The sequence below is a fragment of the Musca autumnalis genome, unplaced genomic scaffold (assembly GCF_047663935.1).
Source record: "Musca autumnalis isolate F117 unplaced genomic scaffold, ASM4766393v1 scaffold_4, whole genome shotgun sequence".
In the NCBI taxonomy this organism is placed as follows: Eukaryota; Metazoa; Arthropoda; class Insecta; order Diptera; family Muscidae; genus Musca; species Musca autumnalis.
Genome location: NW_027411977.1, coordinates 196,480,943 through 196,501,075, shown reverse-complemented (window position 1 = coordinate 196,501,075; position 20,133 = coordinate 196,480,943). Strand labels below are relative to the sequence as shown.

Sequence of the window (20,133 nt, the reverse complement as noted above, 5' to 3'; positions counted from 1 at the left end):
TTCGGGCATATTCTCGATCATAGTCATGTCCGTCTGTTTTTTGTATGCACACTAGCGGTGAGGTAGAACGCTAAAATTTTGCAGTTGAGTGTCTTTTTTTCACAGGCAGGTCAAGTTCGAAGATGAGCGAAATTTTACATTTGAGGTTCCTAATGGCCAAAAAAATTTCCACTAAAATTGTCAAGATAGGTCCACGTTTTGGTATAGCGCCCATATAACGGTACATCCCGATTTAAAGTATTTTGAGACTTTTAGCTACATTTTCTGACAGAATTAGCTGAAATTTGACATTTGATGTTCCTAATGACCAAAAAACTCCACTAAAATTGCCAAGATATGTAGGTCTACGTTTTGGAATAGCCCCCATACAAAGGTACCCCCCAGATTTTTAATATTTTGAGGATTTTAGCAACAATTTTGGACGGCACTAGCTAAAATTTTACATTTGAGGTTCTCAATGGTTCCGAAACTTCTCCACCAAAAATCGTTCACATGTGTCCATTTTTTGGTATAGCTCCTAAAACGGTACCTCGCAATTTTCGGTGTTTTGAGGATTTTAGCTACATTTTTTAACTGAACTAACTGTAATGTGGGGTGCCACCGTGGTGCAATGGTATGCACACCCGCCTTGCACACATAAGGTCATGGGTTCGATTCTCCTGCCAGGCAAAATCAAAACACTTTTCAACGGTAGCAAAATACCCCTCAGTAATGTTGGCGACATTTCCTGAGTATTTCAACCATGTAAAACTTCTAAACAAAAGTGGTGTCTTAGACACGCTGTTCGGATTCGGCGATAAATTGTTGGTCCCATATCATTGAGCTAATATGAATCGGGGTGCACTCATTGATATGAGAGAAGTCTCCCTTGTCCCTTATGGAATGTTTGTGGAACAATTATATAACTGAGATTTGAGATTAGAATTTAACAGAGGTCCCGAAACTCTTCTACCGTAAATCGTCCACATAGTTCCATGTTTTGGTATATCCCCCATATAAAGGTACCAACAGATTGGAGAAATTTTCAGATACCATCCATCCATCTTTGTATACCCTACACCACTATTTGGGGAGGGTATTATAAGTTGGTTTTGGGCCAAAAGTTTGTAACCATCGAAATAAAGGTCGTAGACCTATACTAATATATACCAAAATGAATGCCTTCACGAGCTGAGTAGATCTGGCTATGTGTGTCTAAACCATGTATTCACGCTGCAGGTCGAAATATTGATCGTTCGTCACCAAATTTTGGTTGTTGATGTGGGTCCTGTAGGGGAAGAAGCCTGTTGATTTTGGCGATGGTAGGATGATATTCAGGGGTAGGAATGGGTAAAAAAACTTATTTGGAGAAAAAGTCAATTTTTTCCAGAGCGAATATCTCAGCTTCTATACCAAAAGTAAAACCTGATAATGAAAGTAGAAAATATCACATTTCTATAGACGTAAAGCAGGTTGTCGTAAATTGTAAAACAACGAATATATCGCAATAGTCGCTAATGAAACCCACCTTTTAATTTGCGATTTTAATTATAATACAAATATCACAGCTTTGGTTGTGGACCTTCAAAAAGCAAAGCCTGACTAAGAAAATAGAAAATCCCATCTTTACAATGATGCAAAGTAGGTTGGCGTAGGTGGCCAAAGTAGTATGAGTATTCCAAAAGTATTCCCTTCAATGGTAGAATAGAAGATCTCCTTTACATTTATGCAAAGTAGGTTGCCGTAGGTGGTCAAACAAAAGAAATATCGCTAAAGTCGGTAATGCATCCCATTTTTTCTATTTTTTGTAATCACGCTACAGATCGGAATTTCGATCGGATAATTACGAAATTTTGGGAGTTGATGGGGGTCCAACGCAGGAAGAAGACTATTGAATGGGAATGGTAGGAGAGAAGATCCCCTTCACACTGATGCAAGGTAGGTTGGCGCAGGTGGTCAAACGACGGAGATATCGCAAAAGTCGGTTTCTTCATCCCATTTATCATGCGGGCAAAATGTGCCTCATCGAAATAATGGGTTTAGACCCAAGTATGTTTGGACGAAATGTGTTTCAGACAATTTGGAGTTGATTTAGCCATGTCCGTCCGTCTGTCTGTCTGTCCGTCTGTCTCGCTGGCTGGTGCGCACAATAACTCTCCAACGGAGCAACCGATTCGGTTAAAAATTTGGCTTTCGTAATATTTTACCCAAACTTAGTTTAAGTTCGAAGATGGGTTATATCGGTCCACTCCGGTACCTCCCCCACAAAAGTTCGAAAATGTTCGGAAAATTTGTGCGCACGATAACTCTTGAAGGGAGTAACCGATTTGGCCCACACTTTGTACATCGTGAAAGTTCTACCAGACTAAGATGAAGTTTAAATATGGAATCAATCGGTCCACTCCTTCGGGTACCTCCCACACAAAATTTCGGAAAAGCTCAGTTAAGGGCCATCTCTCGAATCGCTTTGATTTTTGTTTTAGCAACTTGTATTCACTGCCCTCCATACGACGGTACAAGTTTCATCAGGGGCAAGTCCATACTTCCTGAGAAAATTGCTGGAAAGGTGCAAAAAAACCCTATGACACCGTGTGAGGTGGTTGGAGCGCAAGATAACTCTCGAACGGATCTGCCGATTCAGTTCAAAATATGGCCTTAGTAATATTTTGTCCAAACATAGTTTAAGTTTGAAGATAAGCCATATCGGTCCACTCCTTCAGGTACCTTCCCCAAAAAAGTTCAAAAATGTTCGGAAAAATTGTTCGTACGGTAACTCTTGAAGGGAGTGGCCGAATTGGTCTATACTTTACACATCCTAATATATCTACCAGGTATAGATCAGGTTCAAATATGGACTATATTTGTCCACTCCATCCGGTACCTCCCACACAAAATTTTCGGATAAGTTCACTTTAAGACCTGATATCGAATCACTTTGAATTTTTTTGAAGCAACTTGCATTCGCTGCCTCATTTACGATGGTAAAAGTTTTTTAGGGGCAAGTCCATACTTCTTGAGCAAACAGCCCGATGAGTGTAAAAACCCCCTATGGCACCATATGTTGTGGCTGGAGATCCACATCCATAACGGTCAATGTCGATCCATTCCTTTTAGTATCTCCTCCGCAAAACTTTTGATCTTTAATCCTAATCAACATTTTTGTCTGTTCAAACCAGCAAAAAATTTTAAAACCCCCTAAATACATACGTATTTTGGGAAAAAATTGTTTCAATATACACAGGCTGAGGGTATATCTCTGTCGGCAAAGCCGACTGATACTTTTTTACTTGTTCTGGTCTGTGTTTAGACACACAAATTTCTCGGGAAAGTAAATTGAGTTTTTTGGGAGAGAGCGGAGAGGAAAGAACTCCTCAATACACTTTCCTACCCCCTATTGCCAGCGTTGCCAGTATTTTTTAGCCTCTTTTCCCCAACTTGTCCAAAACTTTTCCCCAAAATTCCCCAGATTTGATTGAATTTCCTCAGAAAAATCCCCAAAATTTTTTTAACAAATTATTACAAAAAAATCAATAGTAATTTTATTTTACTACTAGCAAAATGCCCGCTACTTCGTAACGAAAAAGGAATAATATACAAATAAAAAATATTTAATATGGAGAACACTGACAATTTTGATGTACTAATACCTATTTGATTTCATGTTTAATTTCTTTCAAGTACTGCTCGTATACGTTTTGTTCGAATTTCAATAAAAACCTCTACACTTCAACAGCGGCCTACATTTTAAATTCCAGTCCATGTTTTATTAGAACGGTATGGGTATTTTGAAAATTTTACCCACATTTTCCAACCGAATTTTGGAATTTGTGATATCAAAATGTAGAAAACCATTATTCAGAAGATGTTACCCTATATAACAGTTAGTTTTTGAGACATTTTATTTTAGGCCTTTTTCCTCAGGATGTAAAAACCTTCTTGTAAAACATTAGCCGCATAGATCTACCTTTTCAAATAAACTTACAATAACGTTTAGAATAGACAACAAAGATAAAAACAATTTTGTTGAAAAGGTACGTTTGACTTTTTGATTTCAGTACATTATTTAGAAACCAAATTCGTGTTAACCTAGAAACAATAGTACATTATTCAGTACAATTTTTAAAATCCAGGACTTTAGCTCAAATGTTACAGTTTTAGCTCTGCTTGTTCACCCAATGTCAATGGTATTACATGTAGAAACCTTTCATACATTTAAAGCGGATTTAAAAAACATTCTTATCCAATCTCAACAGTTATCCTCAAAACTAATTTCATTTATCGATTCACCCAGTACCATTGCTTCAATATTTAGTATTATGTAATACTTCTAGTACACTTATTGTACGACCACCTCTAACAATGAACCTGACAAATCAATATTATATCAGAATTTCACTTCTATACCAAATTTATTGCAATTTTGTACTTTTCACGCACTAATGATATAATTCCGTCTTCATTGCTACACCCAACGTCAAATTTAATAGTATTTAGTACATTTCGTATTTCGCAATAAATTATCCAGCCCTCAGCCTAATTTTAGAATTTGTATGCATTTCAAAAAATCCGTATCTATCTAAACACCAACACAATTCATCATACAACAACACCAAACTGGTACCATATTTAGAACTTATAGTATGTATAAGTTTCAAAAATTACTTCCTTTTATCCAAAACTATATCCAAACCGCGATTTAGTATTTTTCATATACATTAGTACGAATTTCCAAAAGTTCCTCTATCTCCACTCTAAACGTCAACTGCTATATTAATACCGAATTTCACAATTTCAACTCTACCCCTTTACACAATAACAATTTGGACCAAATTCTGTGCCATTTAGTAATTTTCGTACACTTATTGTACGTATATCCGCAGCCACGTCCATATCTCAACCCTACACACCAACAGCGGCTATAATACCAAATTTCCGAATTCCACTTCTATTCATAATACCATTAATACTTTTCGTATGAAAGTACGAATTTCAATAACTATCTCCAACAGTAATTGCGAATTTCAGGATCCGTCCACCCAAATCTAACTTTTACCAAATTTAGTACCATTTATTAATTTTCGTACCCATAAGTACGAATTTCCAAAGCTACGTCAATGCTACACTCCATAAGCAATCTTAATTATAAATTTCAGGATTCCAGCTCTATCTGTACACCCAAATCCAAAATGTACCAAACTTAGTACCATTTAGTACTTTCCGTACCCAAAACTACGAATTTCCGAAACTACCTCAATCCTACACTCCATAAGTAATCATAATTCCAAATTTCAGGATTCCAGCTCTATCCGTCCACCGAAATTTAAATCGTACCATATTTAGTACCATTTAGTACTTTGCGTACCCATAAGTACGAATTTACAAGACTTCGTCAATCCTACAGTCCAACAGTAATCTTAATTCCAAATTTCAGGTTTTCAGCTCTATCCGTTCCCCCAAATCCAAATTGTACAAAATTTAGTACTTTTCGTACCCATAAGTACGAATTTCAAAAAACTTCCTCAATCCTACACTCCAACAGTTACCTTAATACGAAAATTCAGGATTCCAACTCTATCCGTTCACCCAAATATAAATTGTACCAAATTTAGTACTTTCCGTACCCATAAGTATTAATTTCCAAAACTACTACGAAATTTCAGGATTCCAACTCTATCCGCTCACCCAAATATAAATTGTACCAAATTTAGTACTTTCCGTACCCATAAGTATGAATTTCCAAAACTACCTCTATCCTACACTCCATCAGTAATCCTTATTCCAAATTTCAGGATTCTAACTCTATCCGTTCAACTAAATGTAATTGTACCAAATTTAGTACTTTCCGTACCCATAAGTACGAATTTCCAAGACTAACTCAATCCTACACTCCAAAAGTAATTAAATTCCAAATTTCAGGATTCCAGCTCTATCCGTTCACCCAAATCCAAATTGTACCAAATTTAGTACCATTTAGTACTTTTCGTACCCATAAGTACGAATTTCCAAGACTAAGTCAATCCTACACTCCAAATTTAATTAAATTCCAAATTTCAGGATTCCAGCTCTATCCGTTCACCCAAATCCAATTTGTACCAAATTAAGTACCGTTTACTACTTTTCGTACCCATAAGTAAGAATTTCCAAAGCTACCTCAATCCTTCCTTCCATCAGTAATCTTAATTCAAAATTTCAGGTTTCCATGTCTATCTAAATCCAAATTGTACCAAATTTGGTACCATTTAGTACTTTACGTACACATAAGTACGAATTTCCAAAACTACCCCCATATCTCAATCGTACACTTCAATGGTAATTTAAATTCCAAATTTCAGGTTTTCAGCTCTATCCGTTCGCCCAAATCCTAATTGTACCAAATTTAGTACTACTCGTACACATAAGTACGAACTTCCAAAATCATTTCCTTATATCAACACCACTTCCCAACCTTGATTCCCATACCAAATATGAAGATTGTAGCTATATCCGCTCAAAATATACAATTGGTACCAAATTTAGTAACTTTTCGTACACTTATAGGTCAAATTTCCAAAAACCCTTTGGTACTTCTTTCTAACTCTCCATCAGTTACTCTCATTCCAAATTTCAGAATTCTAGCTCTTCCCGTTTGCCTAATACAAAGGGTACCATATTTAGTACCTTTTAGTACTTTTCGTACCCTTCTAGGTCGAATTTCCAAAAACCCAGCCTTATCTTACCCCTACACACCGACAGCAACCCACAGTCAAAATTTCAGCTTTCTAGCTTCAGCGGTTTCGTCTGGGCGATGATATGTCAGTCACTCAGTCACTCAGTAACTCAGTCACTCACTCACTCACTAAGCTCTTTTATATATATAGATTGAAATTCATATCATTAAACTTGTAAAGTATTCTATACACTTATATATGCATTAAACTAACGTTATTGAAAACTTCACTTTCAAGTGATTCAGAATCATTAGTCTCAGTGGATTTATGTGAATTTTTATAATGAAAGAGTAGGACATTTCTTTAGATGGGTCAAAATTTCTACATCAAATGGAGTTGTTAGAAAATTGATTATTTATTCAAGTAACTCGTATTGTTGGAACGGAAAGCATGTTTAATGCCATTTACGAATTATAACATTCTCCATTGCGATTCGTAAACATCCGTGGAGATTTTTGTGTTGACAACTGGTTCTAAAAAGGTTCGTATAGAGCTAAAATTGTGTTGACCCAGTATATTGCTGGAATATTGGGGTAAAATTGCTTGTAAATTTAAGAAATTGCGTATTTGTAGGCATCGGTTTCAGCATTTGTATTAACAGCGTTTAAGATACTCGGCACTGGTCTTTTTAACTTTAATAATTGTTTACTAAAAAAGTACAAGTCAAAATTAAAGCCTAGATCCGTGGCTCCTCATGGTCGTTTTCGATCGATTCCACTATTTTTTCAATATCTTCTTAATTTTTTTATAAATGGTTTCAATATTCGAGTGCACAGTGAAAAATGAATATTAGCAATGTGCATCGGTTTAAAAATTTAGATTAAGGCCCGTTCTTACATACTTTCTTTAAAATGCCTTTTTGTTTTACCTTACTTTAAGAAAAATAAGGAATAAAGTTCGCATTACCAGGGATTTGTTTTTACATCTTCCATTCCATTTCAAGCAAAAGAGTCTGTATACATCAAATTTACTCAAATCGGATTGGTTGATTTGAATTTGCTCTCAATTTTTTCTTGTTTTTGGGCGGCCAACATTTAACTATAAAAAGGATATAATAACGGGCCTTAACATATTTATATATTTTATAATTGGAGCCATGAATGTTAAATAAAGTTTAATTTCATCATTGTCCATCAATCCAGAAATCATTCCTGCAGTTAAGTCCACTTCACCCATAGAAATTATGGAAAACGTTATTTCAATTCAACCCACTGTTCTAGTACGCTGTCAGTCGTCGAACCGCATGATATCACTTCAAATCTGTCATTAATTATTACAGCTGCGAGTTTGAAGTTTTCATGTGGTTGTTGTAACGCGGCAACCAACGGACCGTATGTGCAGAGCCTTTTTAAGTGCCATGGTTGGTGGCCGTTGGATTCATACAGGGCAATCATCTCAGTCAGTATCTACTTACATCCGTTAAAAACAAGTAAGAAAGTATCAGTCAGCTAAGCCGACAGAGATATACCCTCAGCTACGTACCCGAAGAAAAAAAGTTAACACAATACTTCTGTAGGTGTTTTAGTTGTTGGGAAAATTTTCCAGAATGGAAAGGGCCGCAAAAAAACTACATGTTGCAACAAAATTCAGTATGATCCAAGACGAGTGCATTTTTTTCAAACCTTGGGTAGGGTGTACCCATAGGAGTGATCCGATGTAGTACATATTCGGACCTAATACAAATCTGTAGGAAATACTTTTTTTCTTTATTAGTCTATGGATATTTTCCTTACAGACTATATAATTAAATATGTTGTACTTAATTTTCTGAATTTAAATATATAACAATTTTACTTTTCAATTTACAAAGTTTGAGCTAAATCGATTTCTCTCCTAAAGGGTTATTTTACACATTAGCCAGTTTAGTTGGTGCCTGTAGGATTTTCTGGACCTTTTTGGGTCATTATCTCAGGAAGTATGGACTTTCCCACAAAAAAAAAAAAAACAATGTCGTAACAGGGGCCGCAAGTGCAACCTGCTGCGTCACAATTTAATAAGATCAGAGAGGAGTTGTTAAACTATACTTTTTCCAAATTTTGTGTGGGAGGTACTCAAATGATTGGACCGATATAGTCCATATTAAAACTCGATCTATGCCTGAAAGTAATATTACCAATAGCGGATAAGTTTTATTGCTCAGCAGTCATTTGAGTTGTGCCGGTACGTGTAAATCATGGCGGAGTAAGAAGGAATTACATTAGTTGCTCAAAATCAGTCTAAACGTTAAAATTTGTTAACAATAACGCATTACTGTGAATTTCTTGTTTACGTTTTGTACGTGACTTTATTCACAATAATGTATTTTGACAACTAGAATGATAATCAGCGTTTATTTCCGTTAAATCGATTAAAAAATAAAGGCGCGCGCCATCTCCAGTCGAGTTGACGGCGGCGTTTTTAGCCGATTTGAGCCGATGTAATCGGCGGCGGCTAAAACCCTTAAAAAGAGAGGAGCGGCGGCACACCGCCGACCGAAAATCGACTCGCTTCCACCTCTGGCTGCGATCAGTTAGTATATGATGCATGTTATTTGTGCATCACGCGTGCTCTACTACTGTTCACGTACTGAAATTAGAAAATTTCAGATAATCTGAAGTAATTAGTCAAAAAAGAAATTCCCCAAAAATCCCCAAACATTTTTCAGATTTCCTCAACATTTTCTCAATTCCCCAAGTCGAAATTTTTTCCCCATTTCAAATAAAAATTCCCCAATTTGGGGAAAAAACCCCAATACTGACAACGCTGCCTATTGCCTAAAAACTGAATTAACTTTCCCGAGAATATTGTGTGTCTAAACACGGACCTGTTCATAACACTTCGTACTAATCATTTGCGACCATATAAGCTTTGTTCCTTTACTTTCTTAATGGTAAAAGTGGTATAAGAACTGTCAACATTGCTCAAAATTGCTCTCTGATTACCAGTTTTACCAGAAAAGTAATGGAACGAAAAAATGGTAGATCAACAAAAAAGAAACATAAAAATTCACTTTTCTTCTTTTATATCACAATTTTTAATTTTGTTTTGTCAGCGTTCGCTTTTTTCTGTTTTTGTTCATTTTTTCTTGATTGTCAAATAATCGTAAAACAAACGTCGAAAAATCAGTTCTACCATTTTTTTACCCGAAGAAATTTGCCTGGTAGCCTTTGGTAGAAGATAATGGCATTTTTGCTATCTCTCTCTTCTCTCTATCTCTCTTAAAAATTGCTTCCAGTTTTACCACTTTTTGGGGTTAAGGAACGCTTTGAGGTTAAAAATGGTAATCTCAGGTAAGTAAAGGAACACAACTATAAAGTATATCGTCACCATAAATGCCAAAAGTCGTAACTAACAAAATAATAATTTTACAGAAGAAACAAAAAATATTATGGAACATTAATCTTATGAAGGCGAGTATATGGGAAATTATCAATCATATTCCAAAGGGAGTAAGTAATAAAACCAAAACCGCGGAAAAGCTTGGTTTTGGGATCCGTCATTACAACAAAATCTGTAATGTTATCACATTTTCCGAAATGCCTTTTTTTTGAATAGGATCGTTTTTAAGTTTAAGATTCAATCAAAAAACTAATTTTGACTTTTTTGGAGATACGACTTCGGGCAGTTATAGTGACGATATATATATTCTTGATCAGGACGATCTAGTCATGTTCGTCTGTCTGTTGTATGCGCACAGACAGGTCAAGATGGGCTATATAGGCCCACGTTTTGGTATAGCCCCCATATAGCGAAATTTTTCATTTGAGGTTCCCAATGGCCAAGAAAATTTTCCACTATTAATTGTCAAGATAGGTCCACGTTTTTGTATAGCGCCCATATAACGGTACATCCCGATTTAAAGTATTTTGAGACTTTTAGCTACATTTTCTGACCGAATTAGCTGGAATTTGACATTTGATGTTCCCAATGACCAAAAAACTTATCCACTAAAAATTGCCAAGATATGTAGGTTTACGTTTTGGAATAGCCCCCATATAAATGTACCCCCCGATTTTCGGTATTTTGAAGATTTTAGCAACAATTTTTGACCGAACTAGCTAAAATTTTACATTTGAGGTTCTCAGTGGTCCCGAAACTTCTCTACCAAAAATCGTCCACATTTGTCCATTTGTGGTATAGAACGTTACCTCGAAATTTTCGGTATTTTGAGGATTTTAGCTACATTTTTTAACCGAACTAACTGTAATTTTACATTTGAAGTTCTCAGAGGTCCCGAAACTCCTCCACCATAAATCGTCCACATAGTTCCATGTTTTGGTATATCCCCCATATAAAGGTACCAACAGATTGAAGAAAGATACATTTGTATACCCTACACCACTATTTGGGGTATTATAAGTTGGTTTTGGGCCAAAAGTTTGTAACCATCGAAATAAAGGTCGTAGTCAAAATTAATGCCTTGGCGAGCTGAGTAGATCTGGCTATATGTGTCTAAACAACGTATTTACGCTGCATGTCGAAATTTCGATCGTTCGTCACCAAATTTTGGTTGTTGATGTGTGTCCTGTAGAGGAATAAGCCTATTGATTTTGGCGATGGTAGGATGATATTCAGGGGTCGGAATGGGTAAAAAACTTAGTTGGAGAAAAAGTAAATTTTTTCCAAAGCGAATATCTCTGCTTCTATAAGGGGTATACCAAAAGTAAAAACTGATAATGAAAGTAGAAAATATCACATTTCTACAGACGTAAAGCAATTTGACGTAAATTGTCAAACAACGAATATATCGCAATAGTCGCTAATGAAACCCAACTTTTCATTTGCGATTTTAATTATAATGACGAATATCACAGCTTTGGTAGTGGACCTTCCGTCAATGGTAGAAGAGAAGATCTCCTTAACATGTATGCAAAGTACGTTGCTGTATGTGGTCAAACAAAAGAGATATCGTTAAAGTCGGTAATGCATGCCATTTTTTCTATTTTTTGTAATCACGTTACTGATCGGAATTTTGATCAGATAATTACGAAAATTTGGGGGTTGACTTTAGTGATACTCGGGTAATATCCAGGGGTCGGAATGGGAATTGTAGAAGAGAAGATCCCCTTGACACTGATGCAAAGTAGGTTGGCGCAGGTGGTCAAACGATGGAGATATCGCAACAGCCGGTAATGCATCCAATTTTTTTCATTTTTTTGTAATCACGATACAGGTTGAAATTTTTATAGGATAGTCACGTAATTTTGGTGACTAATGGGGGTCCCAAAGAGGAAGAAGCATATTGAGTTTGGTGATAGTAGGATAATATTCCATAAAATAAATGTTTACCGGCGAAAAGCTTATGAACTGGGGTAGTGGTGTAGGGTATCACATAGTCAGCTCCGCTCCGATTATAGCCTTTCCTCACTTGTTTCCATATATATATAGATCCATATGCCCCCATATAACAGCATCACCCGATTTGAGGTATTTTTTTGGGGATTTTAACTACATTTTTTAACGAACTATTTGAAATTCGACATTTGAGGTTCCCAATGGCCACGTTTTGGTATAGACCCCATATAACGGTACCTCCAGATTTGAAGTATTTTGAAAAATTTAGCTACATTTTCCGCTAAAATTAGCTCCAATTTTGTACTTGGAGTTTCAATAGGTCAAAAAACTTCTGCACCAAAACTGGTGGATATATGTCCACATTGTAGTATACAATTTTCAACCGAACTTGCTGCAATTTGTTATTTGAAGTTCCCAGTGGTCACAAAATATCTCCACCAAAAATTGTCAACCTAGGTTAACGTTTTGGTATAGCCCCCATATAACGGTTCCTCTCGATTTTCGGTATTTTAAGGATTTTAGCTACATTTGTGGACCTAATTAGCTGTAATTATACATTTGATGTGTCAAGCGGTCACATAACATCTCCACTAAATTGTTAACATAGGTCTCTGTTTTGGTATAGCCCCCATCAGGGACGTACGCAGGATTTCATTTAGGGAGGGGGCCCAACTTGACTAAAAATCATGAAAATTTTAAATGTTATGTAGCGTTACGTGAAGCTATTTTAAAGGATTTGTATGTTTGTAAGTAATATGCAATATTGACACAAAATACATAAATTCAGTAGTATTTAGGGTACAATTTTAATTTTTTACAGAGTATAAAATATAAGTCCTCGGATATATAGAATTGAAAATAAACCACATCAAAGGTTTTAATTTTACAACCGCAGAGAATTGCAATTGTTTTTGATATCGCAAGATTTTCAGTATTTCTAAGATCTTAGATTAGGTTTTGGGAATTCTTTTAATCCGATCCCTATATAAATCTATTCGCAAGTAGGACAAATTAAGTTATACACGGGTTAAATGTGTAAAAAGGTATACCTCGAAAAAGAAGGACAACTCGAATCCGCGAGTGCAGCTTGGACTTCTATATCTAGATATTGTGTCGATAACCTAACAATAAAGTATTATTTTATGTCATATAAACGCCAAATTTGCTTCTTTACTAGAAGTGATAGAGTCTGTACAAGACAATTAAAAACTTCAGAAATTTAAAATCGGACAATACAGACTACGACTCATAGACTCCGAATCCTTCTCGCAGTACTGTTTGAGACTACAAAACTCATGTTGGGGCTATGTAAAAGCATGGTCGAACAAATATCTCAGAAACCAATCTCAGAAATCATTCGGCAAACTCTTAGCTAAATCGTGACATAACTAACACTTTAAGTCGAAAAATTCCATGATTGTTGTTCCGGCTGTAATCGCTACTTTCGGTATAATGTTACAGAAGAAACATTATTTTTTGAATTGTACGAGTAGACGTTTTTGGAGTCGATGATATTGAACACTTTGCTGGACTCAGTTCTTGCAACTTATTGCAACTAGAATTTAAATATTTCTAAAATTAAATGTATTGCTTCAAATGTCACATAGTTTTGACAAAGAACCCGACATAATAACTCGCTAATATTAAGCAAATGGACCAAGAATGATCACTCTTGTCCAAAAGAGTTTTATATTTATCATAACTTGTAATCGGTTGGAAACGAACAAAAAAATTGTGAATTTTGATTTCTGAAAAATTTGCCAAAAGATATGTGCTCTCAGCCTGTGTGAATATGCGACAATCAGCAGATCGAATACGGGCTACACAATCCCAAATATTTTTTCCCGAACAAATATGTATTCAGGAGCTTTTAGAATGTTATGACCTATATGGACGAAAAAAAAATGGTAATAAAAATATCGAAACTTTGGGATATTTATCTTAACGATTGTGGACGTTCGGAATAAATGCATACGCTTTGCTAAAAAAATTAATTTAGATCAAAGTGCAGAAGTGTTAAAATTTTGCGGAGAAAGTACCTGTAGAAATGGAAATTGATCTTATCCTTTCAATAGTTACCCCATCACAAGCCATTTTAGTTGATCACCGTAGTATTTTGAGCTTTGTCAGGAAGCATGGACTTGCCCACGAAAAAAGGATATCGCAGTAAACAAGACTACAAGAGTCAACAAGAAAAATGTCCAAAAGATCCTCGAATAGTTTTTTTTTAATTGCACTTATGTTGTACGTTTAAAACGACCCCTTTCCATTGTAGCCCGCCCTCAGGCAGCAGAACATACATATATGTCATACAAAAAATGGATTAAATATAGAAAATTTTACATCATTTCTGAAATTCTAGTCAAAAGCTGCTAAACCATTGGGTGTTGAACCATGCTACCTTTACAGAAAATCTTCCAAAAAGTGCGCTTAACAATTCCTTGGAACATTCTCACTCTTTTTACATCATGTATATCAAACACCGTTTACACGAACAGATTATTCTCATATGTGGTGAATTATTGATATATTTATTAAATGATCGTTGAAAAATATTCAAGATACACCGTGATAGAGACATTATACAACAAAGGCATGTTTAGGTGAATTGTGTATCACATTGCAGCGAATATTTATACCCTATACCATAATGTGAAAAAGGGTATTATAAGTTTGTTTTGGTAAAAATTCATGTAACACCGCGAAATATTCGTCGGAGACCCCCGATGTGGTATACCAATCTTCATATCTCGACGAGATAAAACGATTTTGAGATGTGTGTCTGTACGTCCGTCCGTCCTACTGACTACTGACCTTTCCTCTGATGTAAATTGCAATAAAGTGTTTGCTAGATAACGGGCCTACTGCCTAATATATAATGGGTTCTGTGTAGAGAACCACATTTTTATCCCATGCTACTTATTGTCTCTCCAAAAGTTTATGTAAAACCACGAAATATTCGTCCTAGACCCCTTATTTGGTATGCCGAAATTCATATCTCGACGAGATAAAGCGATTTAGCGATGTGTGGCCGTCCATTAAAAATTGTAAACAAGCTTAAGGCCGCAATTAAGGAATTTTTTAAGGAGGTTGGGTTCGGGCCAGAATAGAAATGATTAGTTTTTGGTGATGATCGTGAAATGTTCAGGGGATGAAATGGACCAAAAACAAAATTTTAACCAATTTTGTAGCGGTTCTGTAGGTCAAAATAATAACCCGCAAAATTTTAAACAAAGTTTGAGTTTATGATGAAGAAGAAGCGTACAAACCAACGTGAAGATCAGATAATACTTAGCGGGTTAAATGGACTGAAACTTTTGTGTGAAATTGGTAAAAATTTCAATAACGTAGCGGTTACACAACGGAAGTAGTAGTACTACATAAGTGGGTTTCATTACATTTTAGTTTGTGTGAACTAAATTTTCCTTTCCTGCTACAAAAATGTCTTTGTCATGCTAGATAACTTTTTGGTTTTGGTCATAAGTATTATACATTACATCTCTGATATTTGATAATTAAATTTTCACAATCATTGAAAAGAAGTTCCGTGGAGAGCGATTGTCCAGGGATAGTGGTATAGGGTATCCCATGGTCGGCTCCGTCCGACTATAGACTTTTCTTACTTGTTTTTTCAAAGATATCATTACGACAAAACCATATCAAAACTGTGGTACTTTTAGATATTCCATACATTTTATAGCGCTAATGCAGTTTTCGAGTCGATTTTTGTAAAAATAGTTTCTTTGTTCCCTTACCTATAAGTTTGCTAAAAAGGTCAAAACAAATTTCGAATTGGTTTCCGAGATATAGCCCCGATTTGTTTGAGAAATTCAATATTTAGCCATTTTAAGATGAGGACATAAAATCTTAGCTAGATGTGACAAAACAATACCCAAATAGTGTTTTTGTCGTTTGGGCCCCCCCCTGCGTACGTCCCTGGCCCCATATAATGGTGCCTCCCGATTTTCGGTATTTTAACGATTTTAGCTACAGTTGTTGGCCGAACGACCTGTAAAATGACGCTTGAAGTTCCCAGAGGTCGCAAAATATCCCCAGCAAAAATTTTCAGCCTAGGTCCATGTTCTAGAATATCCCCCGTATAGGTGCACCTCCCGATTTTCGGTATTTTTATGATTTTAGCTACCTTTTTGGCCGAACTACCTGTAAGTTGACGTTTGAGGCTCTCAGTGGTCGCAAAACATCTGTCTACACCAAAAAAAATTGTCCACATAGGCCCGTGATTTAGTATACTCCCATATAACGATATCTGCCTTTTATAAGTATGTAGTTTGAGAATTTTGCCTACATTTTAAACGAACTACCTATTATTATTTGACATTTAATGTTCCGTCACAAAACTTCTCCGCCAAAAATTGTCAATAGGTCCACGTTTTAGTATAGCCCCCATATGACGGTTTATTCCGATTTTAGGTGTTTTGAAGAGTTTAGCTACATGTGTTGACCGATAATCAGTAATTTGACCGTTGAGTTTTCCAGTTGTCTCGAAACTTCTCCCACAAAAATTTTCAACATAGGTACCCACTTTGATATAGCCCCCATATACACAACTAACTACCCAGCAAAATAAATTGGAAGTAGTGCAATGTAGACTAGTTCTTTCACGGCATGTTTTGATGCAGTTCAAACGGAGTCATGAAAGAGGCACTCCATTCCTTAAATTTTAAGCGCATTTCGATGCGATCCAATGAATGACATCCTTTTCTCACATTTTAACAGCATGTGGATGCAGTTGAATCGGAGTCCTTAAATTTTAACAGCATTTGGAAGCGATCCAACGACTGACATCCATTTCTCACATTTAAATTGCATCCGGATGCAGTTCAAGGGAGTCGTGAAAAAAGCACTTCGTTCGATAGATTTTACAAGCAGTTGCTTAGTGATCCCTAGCTAGCAAGCCAATTTGTAGATACCTACAACTACAGAATTTTTCAAAGATAGAAAAAGATAGCAAAAGTGTGAATTTCTAAAATTTTTATCTAAAATAAAAAAATACAACCAAAAGTTGGGAACATTTTTACGGTAACTCACGAGAAGAAAATTTCCTAATGAAGTGCTGTTGGAATACTTGTCGAAATCTCAACTGGTGATGGGAAGACAATACAAGAACCCCTTTAGTAGATGAAGCAAAAACATTTCAGCTTGGATTTATTGGAGAGCGAACGAAACAAACTGAATTGCGATTGAATTTAATGAAGAAATTTCATAATCTGTGTTAATATAATAAAGTTCTTATTATTCTTGTTTTACACAAACAATAAATTCTTTTTATTACTTTGGGATAGTTTGCAATAGCTTGCATTTTATTGCATCTTTGAACTGCATTCCGAAGATTGCCTTTAAATTCAAACCAAAGCGCTGCATCAAAACACGTGCTTTGGATGCAAATTGGACTGCATCCTATTCTATCCTAAAGGGTTAGTAAAAATGGGATTGCAAAGGGATAGTTAAAATGCAGTTCCGAAGGGTTAGTTAAAATGCAGTGCTAATGGAGTGCATCTTTCTGTAGTCACGGTCTTGTAAAAATCATGAGTAAAAATGCAAAATTTTATGCACTTCCACATCACTTGTACATATGATTTAACTGCATCTTTGTAGGCAAACATTTTGCTGGGTAATATTTTATTGTGGAAGGTATAAAAAAATGTTGTTTTACTTGTTTTAGCTACATTTGGATTCCTAGTGATTAAAAAACTTTTCCACCACAAATAGGCACACGTTTTGGGACAGCGCCCATGTATTGGTACAGGTAACCAGGTATTTTGACGTTTTTAGTTGCATTTTCAAACCGAATTAGCTATAATTTGGCATTTAGGGTTAAAAACTTTTCAAAATCAAAAACCGCGCACGTTGTGGCATAGCCCCCATGTAAAGGTACCGCCCGATTTAGTTTTTAGTTGATCGAATTAAGCTGAAAACAGATACAACGTTTGATTAAAGTTTTGCGTTGGGCGTCGAGAAAAAAACAACAACAACAGGGCGACGACGACACCAAAGTCCAGCGTTTATCTGTTTGCCGGCTTATATTTCAAATGAATTTGAATTTTTCGGCATCATGCCCAACAGTGTAAAAACGGCCAAAACGACACAAAACTTTACCCAAACGTTGTATCTGTTTACAGCTTTAGTTATTTGGGGTTTGCAGTCGTCAAAAACATTGTGGGCATTGGTACTTTCGTAACTGAAACATAACTAACATATTAGTTCTGAATATAATATGGTGGAGGGTTAAAAAGGTCGGTTCGTATGTTTTTTTTTATAGTTTTAAATATTTTAAGTTTTATTCTTTTAGGTATCTATCTTTTCAATATGAACATTTTCCTTTAAAATACACTGTGTGTCATTTTATGAGTCATGGTTTATTAACCACATTCTGACACCACAGCGTGATAGAAGACCAAAAATAAGAAGACACGTGTCTCGGCGTTTTTCCCTATCACTTCAACTTTCGCGGTTATGGGCCTACAGAGACCTGAGGCTTTGATGTCAAAAGGGATCACTTTGTCAGGCACATATCTTCTAAACCGCTTGGAATTTGGGATTATTCGTGGAGGCAAAGTTGTAGGTCTCATCCTAAAGAATAATAATTGTAAACACATAAAATCCATTTGACCTCATATTCAAGGTCAAAATCGTCAAGGTCAAATTTCCACTATGGTTTTTTCTCGGATTTTAGTCTATAGATGTTAAACCGATCAAAATTGAAGCCAACAATCAAAAATGTTCGTTAGATTTCAATAAACAACTTTCTAGAACATACGACCTCTGTAGAAACGGTTCTTAATGGACAAAATAGCTAAACAAATGCGAATTTTATCCTCTTTTTTTTTTTGGTTTCCGCTCTATAGTTACTAAACCGTTCAATATTCAAGGAAGCAATCAACCACAATAAAGTAGCAAAAATTTCTGCAAACAAGTTTCTGGAACATATGAAATGTCTGTGAACGGTTCTTAAATGCGAAAATAGCCAGAAACCGAACAGCCCAAAAATTAAGGATACAGCTAACTACAAAAATGTACCTTAGATTTCAATAAACAACTTTGTAGAACATAAAAATATTCTAGGAATGATTCTTTAAGCTGAAATTTGCAAACAATAAAATTATTTTTAATGTTTCCCCCTATTTTGATCTGGAAATAACAAACTGTTCAAAACTCAAGAAAATTTGAAAGGTTTGTTATACTGAACAGGAAAGAATGATTTAAAATAATCGAATTTTGAGCTTGATGAACCGTTCCAAGAATCTTTATATGTTCTAGAAAGTTGTTTACCGAAATCTTGGGTACATTTTTGTAGTTGACTGTATGCTTAATTTTTGGGCGGTTCGGTATATGTGGACCAGAATAGGAGAAAAAAATATAAAAATCTAATATTTTCAAAAGATTTTGGCAATTTTCGCATTTAAGAACCGTTCATAGAAACTTCGAATGGTCCAGAAAGTTGTTTGCTGATATCTTTGCTACATTATTGTTGTTAATTGTTTTCTTGAATTTTAAACGGTTTAGAATCTATGGAGCGGAAACCAAGAAAAGAGGATAAAATTGGCATTTGTTTAGCTATTTTGGCCATTAAGAACCGTTTCTACAGAGTTCGTATGTTCTAGAAAGCTGTTTATTGAACATTTTTCTAGTTGGTTGTTGGCATCAATTTTGATCGGTTTGATATCTACAGACTAAAATCCGAGAAAAAAAAACCATAATGGAAATTTGACCTTGACGATTTTGAACTTGAAGATTAAGTTGAATGGATTTTATGTGTTCACAATTATTATTCTTCAGGACGAGAGCTACAACCTTGCCTCCACGATTAATCCCAAATTCCAAGCGGTTTAGAAGATATGTGCCTAACAAAATGATCCCTTTGACATCAAAGCCTCAGATCTATGGGGCTCATAACCGCTAAAGTTGAAGTGATAGGAAAAATGCCAGGACACTTGTTTTCTTATTTTTGGTCTTCTATCACGCTGCGGTGTCAAAATATGGTTAATAATTTTCGTGTCGCATAGTGATATATTTATATGTTGACAAAATTGTTTGCTTTCAACCTATTTCTAATTTAAACCCCCAATAAATGTATTCTGTAAAGTACAACTACCTATGCAGGACTTGTACTTGTCCAAAGTCACAACTCAGGAAAAAATATTCTTGAAACAGG

The 20,133-nt window shown here is 35.6% G+C and overlaps 1 long non-coding RNA gene across 1 annotated transcript in view; it reads left to right on the top strand.

Annotated features, from left to right (window-relative positions):
* LOC141400970 (uncharacterized) overlaps window positions 1-20,133 on the top strand; it is a 449,243-nt gene that overhangs the window by 337,742 nt on the left and 91,368 nt on the right. The gene's annotated exons all lie outside the window — the stretch shown is intronic.